This window comes from Mytilus galloprovincialis, chromosome 13, assembly GCF_965363235.1.
Source record: "Mytilus galloprovincialis chromosome 13, xbMytGall1.hap1.1, whole genome shotgun sequence".
Taxonomy (NCBI): Eukaryota; Metazoa; Mollusca; class Bivalvia; order Mytilida; family Mytilidae; genus Mytilus; species Mytilus galloprovincialis.
The window spans coordinates 28046310-28073162 of record NC_134850.1 but is presented as its reverse complement, the minus strand read 5'-3'; the positions used below and the strand labels follow the sequence as shown (position 1 = coordinate 28073162).

The 26853-nt window shown below is 32.0% G+C and overlaps 1 long non-coding RNA gene and 1 other non-coding gene across 2 annotated transcripts; one reads left to right on the top strand and one right to left on the bottom strand.

Moving 5' to 3' along the window:
* Nucleotides 1-11016: 11016 nt before the first annotated feature.
* On the bottom strand, nt 11017-17033 carry LOC143056208 (uncharacterized). The gene is made up of 4 exons (XR_012972251.1): nt 16952-17033; nt 14577-14594; nt 12161-12175; nt 11017-11118 (listed from the first exon to the last, which is right to left on the bottom strand). It is a non-coding gene; the product is annotated as an uncharacterized LOC143056208 (long non-coding RNA).
* Nucleotides 17034-19065: 2032 nt separating this feature from the next.
* LOC143057964 (U11 spliceosomal RNA) lies at nt 19066-19192 on the top strand. The gene has a single exon (XR_012972888.1). It is a non-coding gene; the product is annotated as a U11 spliceosomal RNA (small nuclear RNA).
* Nucleotides 19193-26853: the final 7661 nt, after the last annotated feature.

Genomic DNA, 26853 nt, shown 5'->3' with positions numbered 1-26853 from the left:
TGATTTTACAGAGTTTATCTCCCTGTAGTGTTAGGTACCACCTTAAAAGCTCGTGGACATTGATATTCACTTTTGTTGTTTGTGTATAATTAGAAAAAAATTATAAATACATAGTTGTAATAGACTACAATTAAAACTAATTCTTCCATCCATACCTATTTCTATGTTTCTATTTAACGGATACAATCAAGATAAATTTAATTTTGATGAAATGTTTATGGCACTAAAATAAAACCGCATTAGTTCCTTTGCCCTGTTTTGCCTTCTTGGTATTTTTTTTTAAGTATTTTGAGTCTCTTCATTATCAATGAGTTCATTATATTGATGTCTAGATGTAACATGTCATAACTAACGACTTCCTTTAAAAATAAAGACATGATTATCCTTTTTGGGACACTGTATCAGAGAACAAAATAGGTTTTCTGAAATCTTTACTTCCATCTATAAATAAAGGCAACAGTAGTATACCGCTGTTCAAACTCATAAATCCATGGACAAAAAACAAAATCGGGGTAACAAACTAAAACTGAGGGAAACGCATAAATATAAGAGGAGAACAACGACACAACACTACAATGTAACTAACACACACAGAAACGGACCAAGCATTGCATATTTTTATTGTTTTGATCATGGTGTAGTCCAGTATTCCTTGACTTAGGATTTTAATAACACCCTAGTATTGATCTTTTTAAATAGACATGCATAAATGTGTTACAGGGAAAATAGTTTTCAAAAACACTTTATCATTAATCTAAGTTCCTTCCGAATATATGTATTTTGAAAAGGCTGAACAAATAGTTTAAATCCAACTTACGATTAATAACTGCAATAAAGATAAACAAATTTACAACATGAGACAAATTATATTACAATAACTAAGAAATGTCTATAAAAATAGGAAAATGAACAACAATAGTACACAAGAATTATTGATAGATGTTTGTTCAATGTCCAGTGACAAATAGTGGATGTTATTCATGTCAAAATAGGAGAATGATACAAGTTAATTGTAAGCCTTATGATAAAAAATAGCTATAAATGTACCACTTTTACTGCACAAATTGTCTGTTTAGTGCTACACTAGGCAAAAATATATGAATTCAAAAATAAAGAAATACGTGTATGAGCTGAAACAATGTACAATGCTTGTTAAAGTCATATGAAACCTCGAATTAAAAAAAAATGATGCATATGATTTTTATATCTAAATGGATAGTTTTCATTATAAAACTTATATACATATACTTTTTGCTGAAGAAAATTCTTTAATTAATCCACATTTGGAAGAAGTTTACTTTATTTTAATTGCTTGCTTCCAGGAAGCAATTCGCCGACACATTTGCCGTATATGCAAGTGAACCTAGCGTGACCCTCCTCGTAAAAATTCGGTGATCGCAATACACGTGGATCTGTCATTAAATTAAACTATTATCTGATTGTATACGTTATACACGTGCTCAATATCCATGCTTATTTGTTGATTATTTACTATAAGGTGACAATCGGTAAACTTCGGATTCAAAACACGGCATTTAATGAGCTGCCATATTTGTTAAATCATAACAGACTGAGAGAAAAAAACATTGACGATTATACGATATATTTACGTAAAAAATGATAAAATCGTGCACAGAAGACTAAGTTTATGATATATACATGCATCGGTTCCAGAATTGGATATACATTATTTTCAACAGTCACTCGTTTCATATGACTTGACAAATCTGACTTCTTTAATCAACCAACAAAACTGATACTTATTATTACAAAATTTCATTTTTTTAAGACTTGTTTGGAGTATTTAAAAAAAACTAAGCTAATCAACTCTTCCAGTTCTTATACATCATTGGCTTCCAAATTGAAAAAAAATTGAGCTCTTGTCCGGAGGAAGGTTGATTCAGAAAAGCGCTTCGGAAAAATGAAGCTTATAACGTGTTGTTTTCAATTGTTGTAAATTGATGTACACCTGAAACCTATCGGACTGAAGTTACAGACGCCGTGTCTGTTGCAAGTATTTTTACTGCAGTCTGGATTTAGATTAATTGAATTTCATTTTTTTGTTATTAGAACTATCAAAGTTTGTTTTTTTTTTTCCTTTAATTTCTGGAACATATTTGACTAATATAGTAGAAGGGAAGTAAAACCATGCAAAATAACACGAATAATTGATCATGATGGCAACAAAATGCACAACAGTTGGCATGTGCATATTAAAAGCATGAAAAATAAAGGAGATATCATTAGTCAAACTTTCTATAATAAACCAAAACTGTTTATATCTTGCATAACTGACTGATTGACTTTTTAATACTGTTTCAAATCTTCTACCTAAAACTAGCTTAAAAAATAGAATCAATCTACTTTTTTCACTATTTAGTCACGTTTGCATTGCTTTATAGTCATGATTAACTTCTATCGAATCAAAATGATGGAATCGAAAGCTAGTTATGTACTACTTACCAGATTGACATAATGAACCAGTGTAGCCTGAATAACATTTGCACGTGAATCCAGTATGGCTGTTTCTGCACATTCCATGTGTACACGGATTAAGTAAACAATCTAAATTTTGAAATTAAAAGCACGTTATTATTGATATGGACAGTTTACAAAACTTTTGTTTTTTTGAAATAATAAGGCTTTTCTACCTCAGGAATAGATTACCTTAGCTGTATTTGGCAACAATTTTAGGAATTTTGGTCCTCAATGCTCTTTTACTTCGTCCTTCATTTGACTTTTTTTTTAAACTTTTTTGGATTCGATCGTCAATGATGAGTCTTAATAATGATGATGTAGACAAAACGCGCGTCTGGCGTAAATATAAAATTTCAATCTTGGTATCTATGATGAGTTTAATTATAATATGAAAAAATATTTATTTGACTAAATACAAAATGTAGCTGTATAATGATTAGCTAAGTATACAGCATTAGCTAACACAAATAATGTTAGGAATAGTTATCAAAAGTACCAGGATTATAGTTTTATACGCCAGACGAGCGTTTCGTCTACATAAGACTCATCAGTGACGCTCAGATCAAAATAGTTAAAAAGCCAAACAAATACAAAGTTGAAGAGCATTGAGGACCCAAAATTCCAAAATGTTGTGCCAAATACGGCTAAGGTAATCTACTCTTGGGGTAAGAAAATCCTTTTCCTTAGAAGACAGATAAGTTCCACCTAAGTTTATTTTCTTCATTTCATTAAAAGTCAAAAAACCAATGCTTTTTTTTTCTATCAATTTTACTTTTAACAGAATTGGCAGATTAAAAGGACTTTTCCAATATAAATATGCTTGAAGAGTGATCTCTCTTCAGGTATTCGTAGTTGAAATTAAAATGATTAAGGTTTTATCCAATTAAATTACATCTTTATTGAGGCACATTATGCAGTTGTGATTTATGTTTATTTATGCATTCGTCCGTTTTAATAGATAATTCAACACTCTGTGAATGTATCACGATTCGTTCCTTTCGGAGTTCATGCGATGCCGTCATATTTTTGTGTTGTTTTGCTGGATCTCTGTCTAATCGACTTGCGAGATTTCAACTTTAGAAAAAAAAATACAGTAGTCTAATCATTCAAACATAAAACAACTTTCTAAGGTTTCATATAAACTTAATTACTGACCTTTTTTCACATATTTTTACGGAAAATCAAAACAGAGTGTGTAGGAAGTTTTTATTGGTTTTGTATCATCAATCATCGATTCATCTTGGCATTTAATGTTATAATGATAATTAAAATTGTAGTAGACATATGATATTACCGAGTTTTTACCAACAAATAAAGCCACACGACGGGTTCCACATGTGTAGAATAAACTGCTTACCTGTCCGGAGCACCTGATATCACCCCAGTTTTTTTGTGGCATTCGTGTTGCCTTTTCTATATTTTACTATGTTGTGTTTTGTGTACTATTTTGTCTACTTTGTCTGTTTGTCTTTTTTTTAAAGCCACGATGTTATTAGTTTATTTTCGATTTATGTGTTTTAATGTCCCTCTTGTATTTTCTTTTCCAGTTTTTGCTGGGGTTCGGGTTGCTTAATCTTTAATTTTCTTTGCTGTTTCATCTGTACTATTATTTTTATGTTTGTCTTTTTCATTTTTAGCCATAGTCAGTTTGTTTTCGATTTATGAGTTTGACTGTCCCTTTGGTATCTTTTACCCCTCTTGTCCCCTCTTTTAGATAATAAATATTCTTGTTAGTCTCATACTTACGATTAATGACTGTAATGATAATTAAAATGCATAGATGTTAAAGGAATTTCAAACGAAGCAGAATACTAGAAAAAAAACAATTATTAAAAAAAAATGAACGCAAATACGCTATATGTGCTGTGTCTATATGCTTGATTGTGCTTCTTTGTTACATTTTTGTTCGTTTTTACAATGATTAAAAGATTGTGACACAATATTGGCTGATGTTCCCTTCTTTATAACATGTTTCTTATTATGTTCACAAATCGTTGTCAATATAATGGAAGTTGATGCGACTGTCATTCAAGTGAGAGATTTAGCTTCCTATTAAACCAGGTTTAATCCACAATTTTTTACATAAGAAAAATGCCTGTAACAATTTAGGAATATGACAGTTTTATCCATCCGTTCTTTTTTGTGTTTGAGCTTTTAATTTTGCAATTTGATTAGGGAGTTTCCCTTTTTTAATTTTCCACGTAGTTTATTCTTTGGTGATATTAGTTATTCTTCCAACGTTTTTAAAACTTGTCATGGTTTCAAAACATATCAAACACAAACCAACAGTTGAAAATCATTGAACGAAATACAAATCGTAAAATTTTCAGAATATTTCATGATTCCCGAATACAAAGTGGTAGGCAAAATGTTGGTTACCTGTGTTACATGTTGGTCCTGTGTACCCTGCATCACAGCTACACCTGAAACCCATCGGACTGTTGTTACAGACGCCGTGTCTGCTGCAAGTGTTTACCCTGCAGTCTGGATTTAAATTAAATGAATTTCATTTTTTTTGTTATGAGAACTATCAATATTTTTTTTCTAGAAATTAGTTTAAAAAAAACGTAATTTACCTCTGTTTAGTAATATTTTCGACTTCAAACTTTTAACTAAAATATTTTAAACTGTACTTTTATATTTTAAAGCTTGTAAAGCAGAAATTAACTTTTTTCTTACGATACATGTCTTAAAAAGTTGAATGATATTTTCAAACATATAAATTGTGTATGCTTAGTTTCCAACCATGTATTTGTATTTTCAATTCTATATCGATCTACAATTCAAAATTATTTCTATGTATGAGTATTGTTGTATTACTCTTCCAAAATAACAGCCCAAACAAAATCGAGTTCTTTTATGTTCACGGAAAACATGCATTTCCTATACAGATAACCACGGATTTGTTTCATTTTAGATGTGCTGTCTCAATTTATTTTCTTCTGTATTATGCTTTCTGTCGATCAGTGGATAAAGCATGAAATTTATCGAATACGTTACGCAGAAAAATATTGTGTAGCATTTTGGGAAAGCAGACATTAAGGTCAATATCGTTTTAAGTGAAAAACAACATTGAACTCATAAACAGGAATGTGTCCATAGTACGTGGATTTCCATCCGCAATATCATTTTCTATGTTCAGTGGACCGTGAAAATGGAGTAAAATTTCTAATTTGGCATTAGAATAAGAACGATCATGTCATAGTTAACATGTGTACTAAGTTTCAAGTTGATTGAACTTCAACTTCATCAAAAACTACCTCGACCAAAACATTTTACCTGGAGCGAGACAGACGGACTGACGAACGGACAAACAAAGAACGAACGGACGGACGCACAGACCAGAAAACATAATGCCCTTAAATGGTGCATAACTATAGTTTGTTTGTTCCTTGGTCATATTCATGTCTCTTTTTCGTCAATTTATCGATGTTGACCATATAAACCTTTGATTGTAACCATTTTTTTAAAGTAAAACACGCATTGACAGGGAAAGTGTCATTCGTCTCAACTCGGCCGATTCCGTACCCTCATCTACCATTCGTCTTAACTCGGCCGATTCCGTACCCTTATCTAAAGACAGAAGGAGTGTAGCGGATTCTACCGAGCATTGCCGAATGGGAAAGTATTACAAAAAATTTGAATTTGCAAATATGAAAAGATGTATTATAATATGGTATTGAAATATAAATATATATATATATCAAACTTACGATTAACAACTACAATAAAGATAAACATTAATTAGAATAACATAAACAGTACTGACTGCACCCGATGCGCAAATCGACAATGAATGTCTCTTCAATGATGTTCGATGCAAAAATATTTGAACAAACCTTATTAAAATATTGAAGTTAAACAAAAATATATATAATTCTACTAATGTCAAAAAAACAGTACTTCTAATTAGAAAATAGTTGATTGTTTCTAATTACTTAAAATGGCAAGGGGTAATATTGTATATATATATATATATATATATAATTTAGAAGATGTGGTGTGAGTGTCAATGAGACAACTCTCCATCCAAGTCACAATTTGTAAAAGTAAACCATCATATGTATTTTTTTCAAAAGCAAAACAGCTATTAGATAACACTACAAGAAATACAATGATACAAGCATATGTACACCAAAATCATGAAAATGAAGTGAAGGTTCTACATAATTATAAATCAATACATTTCATTAAACAAAACAATTTATATCATGGTTGACAAAATTTCACTTTCGTTTATTATATGAACCGAGATCGAAATAACATTGTTTTTTGTATAGTGAAACCTGTTTAAACCGAACCTCTTCGAGACTTAAGATTTTGTTCGGTTTTGACCGGTGTACGGTTTTATCAGGTTCACAACGCACATAATTTGATATGACGGTGCTTACGAACACATTTATTTTATATAGGTTTTCGTTTTATTCAGGATTCGGTTGAGTCAGATTTCACTGTATTTGTTTAATTATTTATTCATTCTAATACTTTTGCTTGTCATAACAATTCATTCTCAAATACAAAATAAAAAAATAAACATTGTTGAAGGCCGTAAAGTGATCTACAGTTGTTTACTTCGATGTCATTTGGTCTCTGTTGGAGAGTTGTCTCATTGACAATCATATCACGTGACAATCATATCACGTGTTCTTATTTGCATACAGGTTCCTGCACGACATACCTGATTGACATTTAGAACCCGTGTATCCTGCATTACATTTACACGTGAAACCCGTATGGCTGCTTCTGCATGTCCCTTGTCCATTACACGGATTCGGTGAACAATCTAAATGTTAACATTAAAAGCATGCTTTAAATTAGAAATATAATAGTTAAATTAAATCGGATTATAACTATTACAAAATCAAAACAGCAAAAGCAATAAAAATAAATTTTAAATGAACGGAAGAATTGTTTAAAGCCGAATTGCAAACACCTTGCAATAACCAACTCATCTGTCTCAAATATTGAAAATCTAAAAGAGACTATTTCTTTATAAATCATATCAATTCTAAGAGACTTTTTTTCTGAATATTATAAAAATTGGTCCCTTTTTCAGATTCTTGAATATACCATTGAAAGAAATATGATATTCAAATATTCTTTCTTGACCAGTAATAACTGGAAGAAAATTAAATTAATTATCATTTTGGAAGCGTTTGAAAAAATAGAAATAAAGCAAAATATTAGGTCCCGTACTTCAGGGAAAAACATACCATTCCACACAAGGCTGATGTCAAAATATATAAAGCAAAAGAACTCAGAAACAATTACCAAAGACTTCTGAAACGTTGTAGTTAATTATATATTACTTACAATCTAGAGCTGAAAAATAAAATATTCATAATTACGAGAAGTCGTTGAATCATTATATATAGTAATCTCAAAGGGACCAGTTTAGCTCATCTTGCACAAAACTGGTCGAATCGGAGAACGAGTAATGGTTTCAATTTATTCATTATCTAAAATATAACTTGTAAACAGGACGATCTTTTTTTATTCCTCAGATTAAATAATATTTATTCGGTAAAAGCCGTCTTAACTGCCAATGCATCTTCGCATTTTTCACTCAAACTCTAAAAACTTTTATTGATGACATACTAAACGTATATGCTGTTAGCAAAGGTTCCATATGTAACAATTACACATTTAGATAATTGCATAAACTGAAGAAAAACACACAGAAATCAACAACGCCCAACAAAAGAGGGGACAGTATAATTTTACATCACAGCTTAAAACCACATCTTACAGGAAAACTTTTTTTCGGTACATTCTGAATTGATATGTTATTTATACCAACCTCGTTTATCTTTACTTGCAACACTGAACAATTATTGTAAAATTTACTGGATAATCCATTCTACGTTCAGTAACACAAAAAAAATGTTCGCTTATGTGAGAAAATAGATATTAAGCAATGAAAGACTTGACGTTTCACCTGCGTATTGACAATAAATACCTGTATCACACTGTGTTCCGGTGTAGCCTCTATTACATTTACAAGAAAACCCGGATGTAGTACTCTTACAGCTTCCATGTTTACAAGGACTGCGTTTACAATCTGTAAAACAAGATTTGAAGTAATTCAAAATATTCTAATTACCAACATGACGGAGGCTACTAGTTGAGTTGAGCTTAAACTGGCTTCTCTTCTGCATCTGGATTAATCATAGATTTGTTTAACCAAAATGACGTGGATACTTGCAGAGTTGAAGCTGCCTACTTCTTTAATGTACTTAGGTAAATATGAAACATAAAAAGTGCAGCTTTTATCACGTTCTATTGTGATTGAAATATTTAGCTTTTCAATGATCTTAATTAGTGTTTGTCAAACATTTTCCGATAAAGTATGTGGTTAAAGTTTTTTTTTTTTTTTAATTTTCTATTTTTGTCAAAAAGTAAAAGTAAATATCTTGTAAAAAAAATTATAAAAATTAAACGAAACAAATGAATTTTAGTCAAGGTACGTACTTGGTACCATCTTTATAATCGAAAGCTCTATCCTTTGTTTCATTGTCTTTTTGAGCCTTTGGCATGTGTGTTTTGTTCACCATTGTCTTTTTGAGCCTTTGGTATGTACTATTCCCGGTTTTTGGAGTTTTCAATGATTGAATGTATTAAGCACTTAACATGTTTATGAATTTTTTTAAATGCAAAATTTGTTTGAATAAAAACCTCGTTTATCATTATTATATGTCAGCTGTGTGACTGCGTGTTTGCTTTACAAAGCTAATAGACTATACTAGCATGTTTGATACTTATTACTTAATACGATTTAACTAACCTTTTCTTCAATAGTATATTACACTTGAAATGTTTCTCATAAAAAGTTCAACAAATTATCATGTACATTAAAATCAGAATAATCAAGATATCATTAACTGAGGAAATAGAATGCTAGTTTACTTATAGAAAAACACAAAGCTGTAAATATTGTATAACAAACTAAAAAACTTCCGATTGTCAATAGAATGAAATTCAAAACAGTGTGGCTGTGGCCATTGATTGACACATTAAATTCATCCATTGACTGGGACAATTTACATGAACGTTTGTCTGTAACGACCACTGTTCACGACGTACCTACGATAGATATTTAAACTGTGGGGTCACCAAAGGTTTCTTAACGCCTTTAATTATAAAATAATTCAATAAATTAATCAGGAATAACCTTTATGTTTTGATTTATATAATTGATATAAATCAAAACATCGTGTTATTTCTGATTAGTTTTTCGAATTACTTTATTAAGGTGTTGAGAACCTTTGGTGACCCCATAGTTTAAGTGTCTTTAAAAAGTACATAGTGAGCAGTGGTTGTTACATACAAACGTTCACCTAAATTGTCCCAGTCAATGGATGAATTTAATGTGTCAATCAATGGCCACAGCCACACTGTTTTGAATTTCATTCTAATTTGTATAACACATTGTTAAGTGAAAGTTGAGGCTTATGGTTTCAAAATGCTAAAATAAGAAATAAATAAAAGAATGTTTAAATTTAACTTACAGTTAATCTCTGAAAAGAGAAAACAAAAATACATTGACAAATTTAAAACATTTTGTCTCAACAGCTCAGAAAAACACTGGTTCTGAATGTAGTGTAAACATTATATACTAACATCAACCGTATTCCTTGTAGCAAAAACGTCACAAATTAATAGTTACAATATGCTGACTGGTGTTAACGTTCGTATTAACGGAAGCAGTGTTTAGGATGTATTGTTAATAAAACTTTACACATTAATGGAAGCAACTTTCTCTGAATGAAGGGTAACTAAACGTTCGTTTTACCATAACATTTTAATTATGGTAGTTTAAACAGTACATTTAACCGGTAGCTGTGTTAGCGTTACATGTAAAGTTTGCGCTAAGTTCGAATGGAAGCCGAATTCTGACCAGAGTTCCATATAAACGGTTAACATCTCAAGTACTACTCCAATCCAAGGTTCCTCGTGTTTAAATGGCGGCAATCTATATCCAATCATAACAGGTGTTACATAAGACATTTCCAATCTTATCTTACTCTAACGTTCCATTCGAACTTGGCAAGAATGATACCTTAATAAGTAAGTGTTATGTCGTCATATTAAAATGACCAGTCCAATAATAATTGTAAACCAAATTATTAATATACAATATAAACTTTTTTGTATCATTCCAAGCTTATAAACAAGGGAAATACAAGGATTATCGACCACCTTTACAGTTTCAAGGCGTGCTGAATCCAAATAAAATATATATTTTTTTCACACTTCACCTGATATTGTTAATATATATAGTAACCCGAATTTTATATACAACAGCTTCAATTTGATACAACTATGTTTATGAAAATGGTTTTTATTTTTTCACATGTACACTTTATTGCGAGACCACGTGTCATCATGAATGATAAATTTTATTGTGTTATGTAATTGCTTAAGGATTAACGCGAAATAAGCAGTTAGCCAATCAGAATAACGTATTATACTGAAACATACATCTTATGTACTTATATAATGGTACAATAACATAATCTTGATATAAATACGATTTACCATGTTGGCATAAGTGTCCTTCATAACCTTTGTGACATGTACATCCAAACCATAAAAAGAAGTTGTGACAAACCCCATGTTTACACGGATTGTACTTGCAAACTGTGAAAAAATAAAAAATAAATAAAACAAGATACCCTCATTTAGTATCAATATAAAGCTGATATCTCAATATACATAAACTGTATTTATAAATTATCGTTGGTTATCTCAACATATTTTCTCATTTGAGTCGGTACGGCAAAAGTAAGAAAAGCAATCGAGTTGAGATAATCAAAGACGTACATGTATAACTAACATATACGTCCTTGAGATAATCAATGATAATCTGTTTATCGTTATTTTAATATGACGACGTTGAAAATCACATTGACAACGGCACGTGCACCCCAGCTTCACGTGATAATTTTTTTTCATATCACTCTACTGTGCTGAGAAAGGAAATTATAAGTCCGTAAGATGACAGGAAAATTTCTCAAAATAGCGATAAGAGTGAGTATGCTCTTTTTGTCAATGTACTAGTATATGTTTCCTCCAAACAGAAGCATAGCTGAAAACTTTGTTATAAACAGTGCCCTCATATCTGTTCCCGTTTGAATATAGTCATGTTCTAAACCCTTTATTTTATTAGAAACAAATGCTGTTATATTTGCTCCAGTGGAAATAATACTACAAATTATGTTTTCCACTTAAAAATTATGTTATGAAGGAACTGCTGTTTTGTGACATTTTAACACACAACATATAGAAAAGGGAGTGACACTGATGAAGTATATTGCTGTGCCTTATTAATATATGTCAATACAATTTCATTTTATCTTGTTCGTATATTTTATTTTCAGTATCTTTGGAAAAATTTCAGGACTGCTGTAATATTGTTGTTAGTGCTGCATCGTCGTTAGCCAATCAGACATGTATTGAATTATCATGGCCAAATGTTCGTGGTTCAGTATTATCACATGATTATTTCGATGAATTTGTGTCTTCATGTTCTAAATTTTTATCCCGTTTACTTAGAAGTCTTTTTCTGTATCTCTAACCATAAAATAAATAGACTGTGAACATAAAACATAAGTACAAGAACAAGTATTTAAAAATAACAGCTTGACATTAATTATGAAATTATTTAATAAAAATTACTTACAACTGCAAAATCGTGCTGTAAATTGTAACAATAATAATACTAATAAGTCATTGAATTTCATACAAAAGTCATTTGCAATACAATGGATTTTACAATCGTGTACTGTAACAGAAGATTTTAATCAGTGTTAGATATAAGGGAGCAACCATTTAATTTCAAGAGGATATGGTTTTTGTTTCAGTCAGAATAATTTTATTTGTGTCCTCCGCTTGAACAGAATACTTTTTTTCCATCAATTAGGGAATCAGAATATATGTTTAGGAAAAAAAAAACATACCCCCCTTGTGAAGTTAAATGGTCGTTCCCTTACATATGCCGTATTTGAAAGGGTTCGACTATTTGATATTCTGGGGGAGAAGTATTTCTTGCGGATTGACTGTTCCTTTTCATCTGTTTCTACGCTTTTTTTTTCACTAGCGAAAACTTTTGCACACCATCGTTCCTGCATTTTGTGTTTAAGAATAGACGTTTTCATCATGATTTAGAATGAAATTCAAAACAGCGTGGCTGTGGCCATTGATTGACACATTAAATTCATCCATTGACTGGGACAACTTACGTGAACGTTTGTATGTAACGACCACTGCTCACTATGTACTTTTTAATGACACTTAAACTATGGGGTCACCAAAGGTTCTCAACACCTTAATAAAGTAATTCGAAAAATTAATCAGAAATAACACGATGTTTTGATTTATATCAATTATATAAATCAAAACATAAAGGTTTTTCCTGATTATTTTTTCGAATTATTTTATAATTAAAGGTGTTAAGAAACCTTTGGTAACCCCATGGTTTAAATGTCTATCGTAGGTACGTCGTGAACAGTGGTCGTTACAGACAAACGTTCACGTAAATTGTCCCAGTCAATGGATGAATTTAATGTGTCAATCAATGGCCACAGCCACACTGTTTTGAATTTCATTCTAAGTGCAAATTTTTCTTTTTACAATCTTGCTATGCCAAGGGATTCGTTTTCAAAATACTCCTCCAAATGGTCTGGGCTTAACCGGTATTTCATGCTTGAACCGAATGACTGGTCGCGGGACTGATAGAACCATACGAATACAAATTATAGTTCTTTATTCCTATCTGGGCATGATAGAACCATTTGAATACAAATTATAGTTCTTTATTCCTATCTGGGCATGATAGAACCATATGAATACAAATTATAGTTCTTTATTCCTATCTGGGCATGATAGAACCATATGAATACAAATTATAGTTCTTTATTCCTATCTGGGCATGATAGAACCATATGAATACAAATTATAGTTCTTTATTCCTATCTGGGCAAGTTCTAAATTTACAAATCTTTTCAAACTAGTTGAAGCTATCTGTGGCCTTGTTTAAACAATATTCCTTGCATAAAACTTTTCATAAACACATGTTTATACCATCATGAACACATCGAGCAAAGCATTTTCAAATACCTTAATCTGTCTTATAAAAATTACCTCTATAAGTATCAAAATTTAGGAATGTCCACTTTCTAAACTTTTTCATCCCTTAGTTCATGGCTAATGACCTCTAAGGCATTGCTTTACTTGACCTTAACAAGTTCTCTGAGTAACTGTTTTTCCTTGATTGGTCATAATGGCGATAAGATGTTTTGTTTTTTGTTTTCCCTCTGCTATTTACTCGATATAAATATATATATATGGTGTGATTGCCAATGAGAAAATTAGCCACCAGTGAATAAAGAAAGAGATCTTCACTGAGTTAAAGCAACACAAACGTCACCGGATTAGCCAATGTGAAACTCAAACAAGAGTTTTGTTGATAAAATAATTTAGATGTACTCGATCATGCTTGAATATGGTTGACACTTTGAACTGTACTCGATCAAGCTAGAGTATGGTCGATACTTTGTACTATACTCGATCAAGCTAGAGTATGGTCGATACTTTGAACTATACTCGATCAAGCTAGAGTATGGTCGATACTTTGTACTATACTCGATCAAGCTAAAGTATGGTCGATACTTTGTACTATATTCGATCAAGCTAGAGTATGGTCGATACTTTGAACTATATTCGATCAAGCTAGAGTATGGTCGATACTTTGAACTATACTCGATCAAGTTAGCTAGAGTCTGATCAATACTAATTGTACTCGACAAAAGCTATTGTTCCTGAATTGAATTTGATTGTACTCTAGTTGAAAATACATTCGATCTGTTTAGTACGGTTCTCACACTGTTAGATATGGTATTTGCAGGATAATGTTAACTCAGATAAAAAAAGAAATATAGAAACCGAAAAAAAATCAAAATCATAAACCCGCAATGACCATAGAAAACTTGACATGCTTAATACCTTTCACCCACAATTGTTCATACCAATGTAAATATGGTTAAATAATAAATATCAACTTGTTTGCAAAAGTATCATAATAATTAAGATTTACTTACATGACCTCTCTACCTGGTCTGTAATAAAATTGACACATTGTATAATTCCATCAAAATTATTTGATATAACACATAATAATATGAAGCATGACATATTGACTACGTACTGATGTAAAGTGCGTTACCATTTGAAATACAGTCTATTTTGTTTATGTCTCCATGATTATATAGGTCAGTAGTCAGGGGTGTGGAAATGCTATGCCCGACTCGCCCGACTCGTACATTTGAACAACCGGACAAGTAATTATTTTTGTCTTGGTTGCCCGTGGACAAGTAAAAAAAATATACAAAACAAAGTTCAATTCCAACAAAAATATAAAATTGATTTCAAAACATATAAAAATGTTTAATTTATGTAAAAGAACCCATTATGGTCAGCTAGTAAAAACATCGATGTTCATGACGATAAATATTACATAATACCGGAAATAGATGGATTACCAAAATAAATTAAAATAAGTATACGAACCCAAGTCACGTAAAATTGCATTGGCTTTGTCCATTGACCTAGGATCATTGATTAGGTTTTATCCATCATTTACCGGAAGTGTGACATTTCTTTAAATTTTGTATTGAAATTCAGATTGATAAATACTTTTAAATAATAAGCCGGGCAAGCAAGACAAAAAGAGTAATGAGTCGAGTAGAAAACATAAAACGCAAATGGAGGACACAGAGTATTTAAAATAAAAAACAGAGAATTTCAGACATTGTGGATATCAGATTGCCCCTGGCTATCTAGGATGGAAATTCGCAAAATAAATTAAGTTTTTGTCTTATTTATTGATGAAAGGTCAATATTATTTGTTGTCGAAGTGGTAAATTAAAAGGGACGCTTTAATTGATCATCAAGACAATAATAAATAATCAATAACAAGAGTGTCAGTTTAGAGAATCACCACAACATCAATAGTTTATCTATTATTTACTAGTTTACATTTCTTCAATTACTGTCCTCTCCTCTAATTGAGTATATGTACCTACTTGGCTACAATCTTTATTCAAAAACTGCTGCAAAATTGTCCTTTACATGTCTTTTCATTGGTTGGTTTGCTGTTAGGTTTCTGTCCCATTGATGTTAACCCATTTCTTACTTTTCTAAATTTTTTTTACACATATAGACAAATGGATTTCATTTGTTTGTGAGGCACAATTTTAACAGTGCTAAGTAAGAATCACATATTAGCTAACAAGAAATACTTCAATATTTATTGGGATCATCAGGGCAAGTAACTCTTTTTCCGGACAAGTAAAATTTATAGTTTTACTTGCCCAGGGACAAGTGCTCACAACAAATATTTCCACACCCCTGGTAGTACTTTAAGATATGCTAACCAGATAATTTAGGAATCTGATACGGTCATTGTGTCTGCTTTGTTTAATTATTTATGTCGGTTTTCTCTGCAGTAGTCTTTATTTTGTGCCCATTTTTCTCTTTTTTTTCTATTTAAGCATTCAATGTTTCTCTATTCTTTATTTCTTTTTCTTTTGTGGTCCACAGTGGTCCACATTTCTGTAAACCCCTACCAGACCCTCTTTTACAGGTTAGTTGTACTTAAAGATAATTCGTGGACTTATCTAACTACTATGTGCTATTGTAATATTGCATGTATGTTGTATTTTCTCTTGTTGCAGTGTAACCTATTAGAGTGTTCATTAAAACTTGTGGCTCCAACATGGTCAAATCATATCTGTGACCTCAGGAGCTTACGCAGTCTACCTTGCGACCCGCCGTCTCATTTTGAAAGAACGTGTGAACTATACAAATGTTCAAAACTTTGTTATTCAAATGTTTTATTTGCTCAGAAGATACTTGGTGTATCTTCAAAGGTGGCTTTGTAACCTCAGACTAAAATCCTGAGCTAAAATCTTTGTAAGTATAAATAAATGCAAAATATCACCCTATTTGGACCGCAATATTAAGTCTAAGATAAAAAGTGTTCAAGGTTATGAAGGGAAATAACATTTTTCTTTATCCTTTATTTATTTGTCAATTATTAGTTTTTAACTTATAGATATAAGCAGCCCACATTTCTTTACTCTTCATTTTATTAGTCTATTATTCTGCGGTTTTGATACAATGTTCTCTGAACCAGTCCCTAATAATTAAAGTATCATGACCATTCTTTATTATCTACATAATAAGAAACTATACAAAGGGAAGTAAAAAAATATCTTTTGTATCATTAAATTATCTCCCCTTTTAACAGTTTGTCTCTCTCACATTTCGTATGCACGCTGTTAATTATTCTAATAATGCTGTGTAACTGTTTTGTCTTTAAAAAAATTGGAAATCAGTATGAATTTTTAATTCCGCAAGGGTCCGTAATTGCTTAAATTAAACATTTTTTTATTTTATTTCTATACATACATACCTGTACTAGTTTTAGCTTCAATAAAACCATGAAGTGTACAAATAATTAATAGTACTAAAGGAAACATGTCTGTTCTTAATCTGAAAAAAAATATGTATGTGCTGTATACAATCTCTGAATTCATATATGAATGCTCTGGTTGCCGGTAAATTTTCTTGAATCACAGCTAGTAATTCTTATTGCTTACGTAAGCTAACATTTCATTTTTAGGGAAGAGGGGAGGGGGAGGTGAGGTATGATTGCCAATTACACAATTATCCATCAATGTTATGTTTGAAATCCGACACAATCCTATCTAGAAAAATTTAAAATACATATATTGAGCTGTCATAATATAAAGAATAAATGAAATACAGGTTAAATTTATCCTACCTCTTCGTATATACCGGGATTGTCTTGAAAGGAGGTTCTACCACATAGTTATCTCAGATCGTTGACCAAGGCACTCGTTATCTTGTTTATCACACTTGTTCTTAATGAACCAAAGGGACAGGTCAGAAATAATGACCACATATACACCGTGGAACCAATTCTTGACCATTAGAATTACGTAATGGAACTGCTTTCCTTTTATACGTTCATTTAGTACAGATCTGTACACAGTAGTATGAGGGTTTGTGGAAGAACATGTTTTGATTTTTGTCTTATTTTCTATATTTTGTCCTCATTACCCGCAAGGACAGACAGTCATGTAAAAACTTATGACCACATATATACATCGCGGAACAAATTCTTGTCAGTAGAATGACGTAATTGGAACTTTTTTCCTTTCCTACGTTCGGTAAGTTTTAAGAAGAAGGTCTGTAGGAGGACTAGTTTTAAATTTTAACTTGTCTGCTATATTTGTCCTCGTGAATCTCAAGAACAGGTCAGAAACAATTACCACATATACATAGTGGGGAAAAATCCCGACATTTAGAATTACGTAATGGAACTGCTTTCCTTTTATACGTTCATTTAGTGCAACTCTGTATACAGTAGTAATGGAGGGTCTGTTGATTCGAAGAACTTGTTTTGAGTTTTGTCTTGTCTTCTATATTTTTTCCTCGTGAACCACAAGAGGTTAAACTTTTAAAATGGACAGGAACAACCCTTTTCCCCCTTTAATTTTTCTTCTATGTTATCTTGGTGAAAGTTCTAAAACCATCTTTTTATTTTTGGATTCACGTCTGTCAGTTTTTTCAGCTGGAGGTCAGGGGTTTCCTCGGAGTACTCCGGCTTACAAGGTTCATAGCTAGATTTTTAAATCATATTTTCAAATGCATGTAGCATACTGAATACACAGTGTTTTTATATTAAAAAAAATCTGGCTTGATTTGTACCTTTGTCCGTCTTCAATGATGCAGATCCAGAATGTTAGTAGGGAGACCCATCTACTTTTACTAGGCGGATCCGGCCATTACAAAATGAGGGTTTCAACCAAGGACAAAGGGTGATGCTTCCAATAATATGTCCGCATTCAAAATCATCGACTGTCAATAAAAGGGGTTTCAAACCCCTGGACCCCCCCCCCCCCCTTGTTAATGATCCGCCCCTGGGTCTTAAGGCCGGCTGTTAAATGCCAAAGTTTGAGTTAGACTTGTAAAAATTCTTTGTATTTATTATATTATAAAGCTCTATAAGCATTGGGCATCCTCCTTCAATCTCCACCACCCATAAATTAGTCAATCTGACAAACAAGCCGCGTCTGGTATCTCTGTATATCGTGAAGAACGTTACATTGTATTTTGTATTGTTTATTTGTGTATGAATTTGGTAACAAACTGGTTGTTTGGATATTTACTGATAAAATATCTTATCTGTATCTAAATGTCATAATTTGCGTTTAATAAGTATCGGATTCCGTTTAATAAATGCAATGAAAAAGTATGTTTGAGTGACGTCCCTTTAAAATTCACTGTTGACACAATTTAATTTGTTTTAAAGCACAATCTGTTAAATCTTATATTACATATAATAACACTCATAGAATAAAATATTTTACTTAATAAGAAAATTGTTTATTGATATAATTGAATATTTAGGAGAAAAGTTGTAATTTGAATTTCAGTTACAAACCTTAGATTCATTATCTTGTCAGTGACCTCTTAAATAGAATTTTATGTAACACTAATAAAAAGGGCCTTTACCATGTGTGGTACTCAGAATCTAACGATATTGGGCGGAATCACTATCAGGAGATTTCGGAGGCATAATTTCTTTACTTGGTGGCAGTTGGTACTCATTAGGTCCGGCGCCCCATCACATGAAACATAATATCAGAACCCACTATAAACAATACCTTTTTTTAGTATATTTTCGGTCATTCAGGGACAGATAGCCGGCACGAATTATGATTTCTAGTGACTGGGTATAACATAAGCAATCGTTCGGACAATGAACACAAAGAGATGACTAAAATCATGAGTGGGCAGATGGAAATAAAGTTAGAAACCTTCTTCAATTCATAATTTCCTTTAAGATATTTAATTGTTATGCAAACCCTGACAAATAAACTAATACAGTGATTCGTCTTTCGAAAGAAGGTGTAGTTATTTTTTACTCAAAGGGTTCATAACCATCCCTAAACTGGATATCTATTCACTCAGTGAAAAGTTTGGCAAAATGATCGAAGATTTTGAAACCTGGTCCGATAAAATGTATTTAAATAAACTTGTATACACACGCCGCTACAATATACAGGAGAATATTTGTATCAAATGATTAAAATAAAGTACTCGAGTGAAATTTCAAACGAAATAACATTTAATGAATGATACTATCATCAACGATCAGCAAATACATATTATATTAAACATAATGCCAAGCGAGAAGATTTTTTAAACTCGAGTTATCTATCTTTATCTGTAAAATTGAAAATGGAAATGGGGGAATTATTATGTGTCAAAGAGACAACAACCCGACCAAAGAGCAGAATGTTTTTCCTCCAGAACGATTTTAGTAGTATTTCGTTACAAGATGATTTCAATTAAAATTTAATATATAATTAATACTTTTAAAAACTTAAGACTAAGTGTTTAAAGAATTCACGATTTATCAGCTGTTGACTTCTAAGTAAAGAAATTTGCAAACCATATTTATTAATATTTGATAATCTGATTAACTTATTCAGTTATGCACAATGTAAACGGTATACATCTCCTCTTATATAAATTAAATAATTAAGTTGCTTTTATAATACACTTGAAAGAGGGGATCGGAGGGGCCCTGATCCCGAAATCCCGTTCTTAAAAACATGAAATCCCGAGGTCCCGAATTTAAAGAAATTTGAATACCGACATCTCAAAATTTGAAAAAAGAATACCCGGATCCCGAAAGGATCAATCCCGAAATCTCGAGCTGAGAAACACCCGATCCCGACGTCCCGAAAATGTAAAGTAAATAAAATCTATTTTCATTTATTGACATACAACCCTTCAAGTATCCAGATTTTACACCAAAAAGAGGTGATGGGACCTTTTTGTTCGTAGAAGTACAATCATGATTCGCTAAAAATGAAAATCAGTTTCCTTTAGGTTTCATCTTCTTTTCGATTTTAAATCTATAGATGAAACTTACTATAGTCTTAAAGTTCTTTGTGTAATCGATGAATAAATGTGTCACTGAAATTTTGAGGATCAGAACTAATCCTTCGTGAACCTTCTTATTTAACGAAGTCAGAATTATTTAATCCTCACCTTTCAAAGGATTAAAAATAAATGACATCACTTTAAATTTTACCATAAGATGAAACAAAGAAAAAAATTGTATGCTCTATTTCAATAATTGCGTAAGAGCATTTATCGATTCCTTAAAATCAAAGCCATGTTAGTGGAAATACCAAAGGAAGCGGTGCATTTACTCATTAGAGTAAGAAGAAAACATAATTAGTGAAGGAAGTCCGTTTTCCTGAAAAACATTTAGTTTGAATTTATAAAAAGGTTTTTGGCAAATGAAGCGGTTCTGTTCATGCACTTAAGCAACACTTTACAATTTATAAAATATTTATTTGAAAAAAAGCTTTTACGAAGCTAAATGAATAAATCTCTTTAAGGAAAATTTCTCTTATTATCGCTTCGTTTTCAGTTGTTCAAAATTTTACAGCATTTAATTTGAAGGTCCCGCCGGAAAACTCTTACTGAAAATAAACATCTACATTTTGTTGCATTTATACATGTATTTACTTAAAGATTTCTTTCGGTTTAATCAAGTACACTATTCACAAGAATGGCATTCTTTCAAAAAAATATAATCGAAGTGTGACAGGTTCTATTTTGAATAAACATTCTATCTTGATTTTAAATTTTATAATTTTGTATTAAGTTGTATTCAGACGAATATCGTTTTAGCATTAAAAAAAAGCATACAATAAATTAAAAAAAACTATATGTGAGAGATAAGAACACAATTTCTACATGTGTAGTTGTATTGTAAAAAATCAGAAAAAAGTATTTCAACTAGTAATAGTACTACGTATTGTATTAATTTCAAATGCTGTTGCAAGATTTATAAATTGCTCATTTGCATAAATGTAACCATTTTTTTCTATTTCCTTAAAATTAGCTCGAAGGTGGAAAAGAAGATTTTTGCTTTAAAACTCCACTATAAGGATTTGTGAACTCTTTCTCTATTTCAAATGATCCTTGAGGTACAAGGTAGGTTACCTGTTACATTGCGATAACTCTATCCTTGTCCATTGTATACACTTTTTCAAGTCAGAGTCTAAATGAACCACGAACCCTTTATCCTTGTATAACCTACATGTACCTTTTGTTTTGTAGTAGTTGTGAGCATTTTTAAACAAAGAGGTAAACAAAACATCATGTGAATCACAATTACAGCATGACATTTTGTTGGGCTAAAAACTTAAAACTAAAAACATAAATTACGACGACCTCAAGTAAATATCTTCAATTAATTTCAAACGGCGGAACCCGAAAGTAAAATTGAGAGCTGAAATGGGGAATTTATCAAAGAAACAACAATCATACCGAAGAGAAGAAAACAGCCGAAGGCCACCAATGGGTCTTCAACACAGCGAGAAAAACCCGAACCTGAAGGTAATCTTCATCTGGCCCCTAAACAAAAATGTGTACTAGTTCAGTGAAAGTGGAAGTTATACTCCAAAACATATAAGCATTCTTCCTCGCCAATAGTATTATATGAACCAGATTGCTACAGATCTTCTTTACGTAATGTGTCTCCTTTTGAGTCAGTGTTGGTTTATCTAAACATCTCTAACTGCTTAACTCTTACCACTTTTAATTCTTTAACCAGAAAAAAGAACAATTCTAAAACACATTTAATGGACTCAAACAGATAGAATTACAAGAAATTCTGAAAGGTGCCATTTGAGAACTGTCATTTTAACCAGCATAATTCATCCCTAATTTAATCAAAATCTCGTATTATCTCGAACAACTTGTAATCTTTTCTCGCATATCAAACTGGTAATGTATTTCTCCCTCGTAAATGCGTTAAATTAGTCTTGAATTGCTTCACATGGTATTGTTTCCATTTTCATCACACTGATAATTATGTTGGAGACAAAAATAACAGATTTATATTTCTTTATGAGCTGTAAATATCGATATTATTTCAATATAAGGTGTGTGAAATGATATCATTAAAAGGAACACACTTTGTCAATTATTTTCATGAATAAACGGTGTCTAACCAAGGTTTTAGATACTCCGAATATGGACAAAAAACAGTCATGCGCTGGAAATTCGCAGTAGCTAATTTACGATTTTCAAGATTAGATTGCATCATGGACAGTCTGTCCCTGGTTTCAGCTTACGCGTTTACTTAACTCGTCGTATTTTTGTCATGGTATTGTCAGTTTGTTTCCAACTAATGAGTTTAAATATCCCTTTGAAATAGTTTGCCTCTTTGTTACAGTTTACTTCTCATAACCATGGAACGAAATATTCATCAGAAAACGCATTGATCATTCATCCTGTTTTGGAGGGGTATGTTTGGTTTTTTTTATCAATTGTAATAGTTTGTTAACCTCAATCAAAAACTTTTTTTCAAGAAAATACAGGTACATTTATATCCCATTTCTGTTTTCTATAATAGTTTAAAAAAATTTAATAAAAATAATCATTAATAGATTATAACTCCTATAATTGAAATATATAAAAAGTCTACATACGAAGGATTCTGAAACTGCAATAGAAACAATTAAATCTGAGAAACGTGTAGGGTTGACTATGGTTTCCATGGCAAACTGAAATACGACTAACATATACCGATACAGGTCAACAACAAAAAAACATTATAGATGTAAGAAGCTGTGGTAATGTATGAGTGCAAATGAGACAACTCTCCATCCAAGTCACAATTTGTAGAAGTAAACCATCATAGGCCAAAGTACGGTCTTCAATTCAATACAGAGCGTTGGAATTATCAGAAGAACATTAAAATATTAGGATTATAAAACCTTCTTCTGTCATTGAGACATTAGCCTGTCCCCATCTTGAATATGCTGGTGGTGTATTAAGAACCCATGCTAAGAGAAAGGTACCGAGAAACGTCAAAAACGTCCAACGTAAAGCAACAGAATATTACCCAATCTCAAAGATCTGTCATTCGTAGAACGATTGAAAGTTCCTAAAAGAAGGCTAGGAGGCGACATGATAGAGACCTACAAGATAACAACGGAAGTATATAATCCATGAGTAACAGAAAGTTTATTTAAGTGTAACACACGCTAGACAACAAGAAGCAACTCAATGAAATTGTTAGAAAACGGAAGCAGACAAGACATACAAGGAAACACTACTTTACTATCAGAGAAGTGTAAAGTGTGGGTTAGCTTACAGTGGCGGATCCAGGGGTGGGGGGTGGGGGGTGTTCCGGGGGTTGGAACCCCCCCTTTTTTGGTCGATCAATGCATTTGAATGGGAGCATATAGTTGGAAACCCCCCCCCCCTTTTACTCTGGGTTGGGAACCCCCCTTTTTAAAATTGCTGGATCCTCCACTGGCTTACCAGAATACCAATGACTGTAAATGACGTTAAAAATTCTGAACATCGTTTATACATGTTATACACCATCCGATGATATATGACTTTAACACTGAAAACACATATAAACCCATATAAACACTGGAAGTAGCACAAGTGTAGTTAAGGAAGATATAACAGCGAAATTGTTCTGCGATTTGGAACACTTAATATAAGACGACACTACAGATGCCAAATGTTAGCAAAAGCTCATATTGGCCCTTTGGGCTAGGTGAACATAAAACGAAACATGTTTCAAAACATGTAAATTTCATAAGCAAATGTTTTGTTAAATCTGCTTCTCCCTGCTTTGTTTGGCTAATATCTCACACAGATTTTTGTATACATTTGACCTTCTGTCAATGGTAACGAAGATGTCAGTTCAACTAACAACACAGAACTATTTGCATAAACATAATATTATTATATTGAAAGACTGTCATGACCTACTTTTTTAACTTTGGCAGTTATAGCTAATATTTAAATGTAGGTAAATGTTCTGTATTATCATCTTTTGTATGTCAAATGTTATCATGAAAGATACAGTTGAAAATTGATGAAAACTTTACAAAACCGATGCCTGATTTTGAAATTTTTCTCTTGTCAATTAGGGCAAATTATAGTTTTATTCGCAACAACTTTCAGATCAAGACTTTCAATGTCTTATGATTAATCAGAAACAATTCCCTTTTGTCTTTTCATTCAATGTATAATTTCAGATATTTTATAATATAATTGGCAGCAGGGAAACATTTATTTGACAGTTTTCCAAATTAATGTCATTTTTACCTCAAATAATTCTATAGAAGAAAGAATGAGATTTCTTAAAGATGCTCTAACTTCCCCTAATTTCTGAATTGAAACTAATGATTTGATTTATGACATAATGCTGTCTTGTAATTTCTTGGTATCCAGAATTTTGACATTAATCAATTTGGTTATTTCTTTATACATTTTCAAAACTTCTTCCGCTTGCATGTTTAGTTTGGGGAAAAACCACATGCAAATCTAATTAATGCATTTATCTAAAATCAAAAAGTTCTAATGTATGCAAAAACAACCGAAGATGGATGTGACTTGTACATTTATGAAACAGTTACCGAACAATACAAAACCAAAAAGACAACTGTAGGTATTCGGACAGCTTTCTACACATTCACTATTTCTAGAAAAGTTGTGCATCATTTCTTCAAAATCTTTTTTGTTTAAAATATAGGTCAGAAGAAAATGTTCCACTTTCTCGTTGTGAATACTTTACATGTCTATAATAAATCAACTTTCCAGCATTGCCTGTATATGTGGTATCTATTATATACTGTTTTGGGGTTATATGCGCGTCCCTTATGACCACGAACATGTTCCACTTGTCGTAGCCACAATCTCTTCATATTTCCCTCGAGTGTGACATAACCGATAACGACTTTTACCGCGTGTTTATTTGATGGAGTAAGACGACGTCTGCTACATGTCCAACAGAAAATCCTTCCGGATCACACGGAGTTTACCCTTGGTTTTATTGGGGTTTGTATTTCTCAGTCTTTAGATTTATATGTAATGCTTTTTTCTTGTTGGTTTGTCCTTCCGTCATTTTTATTTTTGCCCATGTTGTTGCTAGTTTTTACTGACATGACGAATTTCCAGAAATCACCCTTGACATCTTTTTTTAGCTCACCTAGCCCAAAGGGCCAAGTGAGCTTTACCCATCACTTTGCGTCCGTCGTCCTTCGTCCGTCGTCGTTAACTTTTACAAAAATCTTCTCCTCTGAAACTACTGGACCAAATTAAACCAAACTTGGCCACAATCATCATTGGGGTATCTAGTTTAAAAAATGTGTCCGGTGACCGGGCCAACTAACCAAGATGGCCGCCATGGCTAAAAATAGAACATAGGGGTAAAATGCAGTTTTTGGCTTATAACTCAAAAACTAAAGCATTTAGAGCAAATCTGACGGGGTAATATTGTTTATCAGGTCAAGATCTATCTGCCCTGAAATTTTCAGATGAATCGGACAACCCGTTGTTGGGTTGCTGCCCCTAAAATGGTAATTTGAAGGAAATTTTACTTTTTTTGGTTATTAGAATGAAATTCAAAACAGTGTAGCTGTGGCCATTGATTGACACATTAAAATCATCCATTGACTGGGACAATTTAGGTGAACGTTTGTAAGAAACGACCAATGCTCACTATGTACTTTTTAAAGACACTTAAACTATGGGGTCACCAAAGGTTCTCAACACCTAAATAAAGTAATTAGAAAAATTAATCAGAAATAACACGATATTTTGATTTATATCAATTATATAAATCAAAACACAAAGGTTATTCCTGATTAATTTTTCGAATTATTTTATAATTAAAGGCGTTAAGAAACCTTTGGTGACCCCACAGTTTAAATGTCTATCGTAGGTACGTCGTGAACAGTGGTTTCCTTTGTTTCCTTTGTTTAATATTCACATAGACCAAGGTGAGCGACACAGGCTCTTTAGAGCCTCTAGTTTGTGTTTGTTGCTAAAATTAGGCGTCCATTTGGCCATATGTGTGATGTTTGAATACTGAAGCTATACCCGGTATGGCATGGGAACGTTAAATCTGCTGCCATGCTCACTGTTTGTTTATGCTTCCTTGAAATAACTAAATGAGGTTTCCATAAGTGGCCCGTTGCAAGTTTAAACTTCTCCCTCTATCTTAAATCCTCTATTACAGGAGCATTTTATAATTCGAGCTCTCCATTCTAATCGACATACATTTCGTACTAACTAAGCATTTGTTCTCATCTTGAATATGCATAAACATTTTGCCACTAGAGTTTAAGAAATCAAACTTCAATCTAATGGTAACTTGGAAATCAAAACGCTAAACGAATACTCTGTATTATATCTAGAATCGTGTATAGTTCCTTATACGGCATGTAC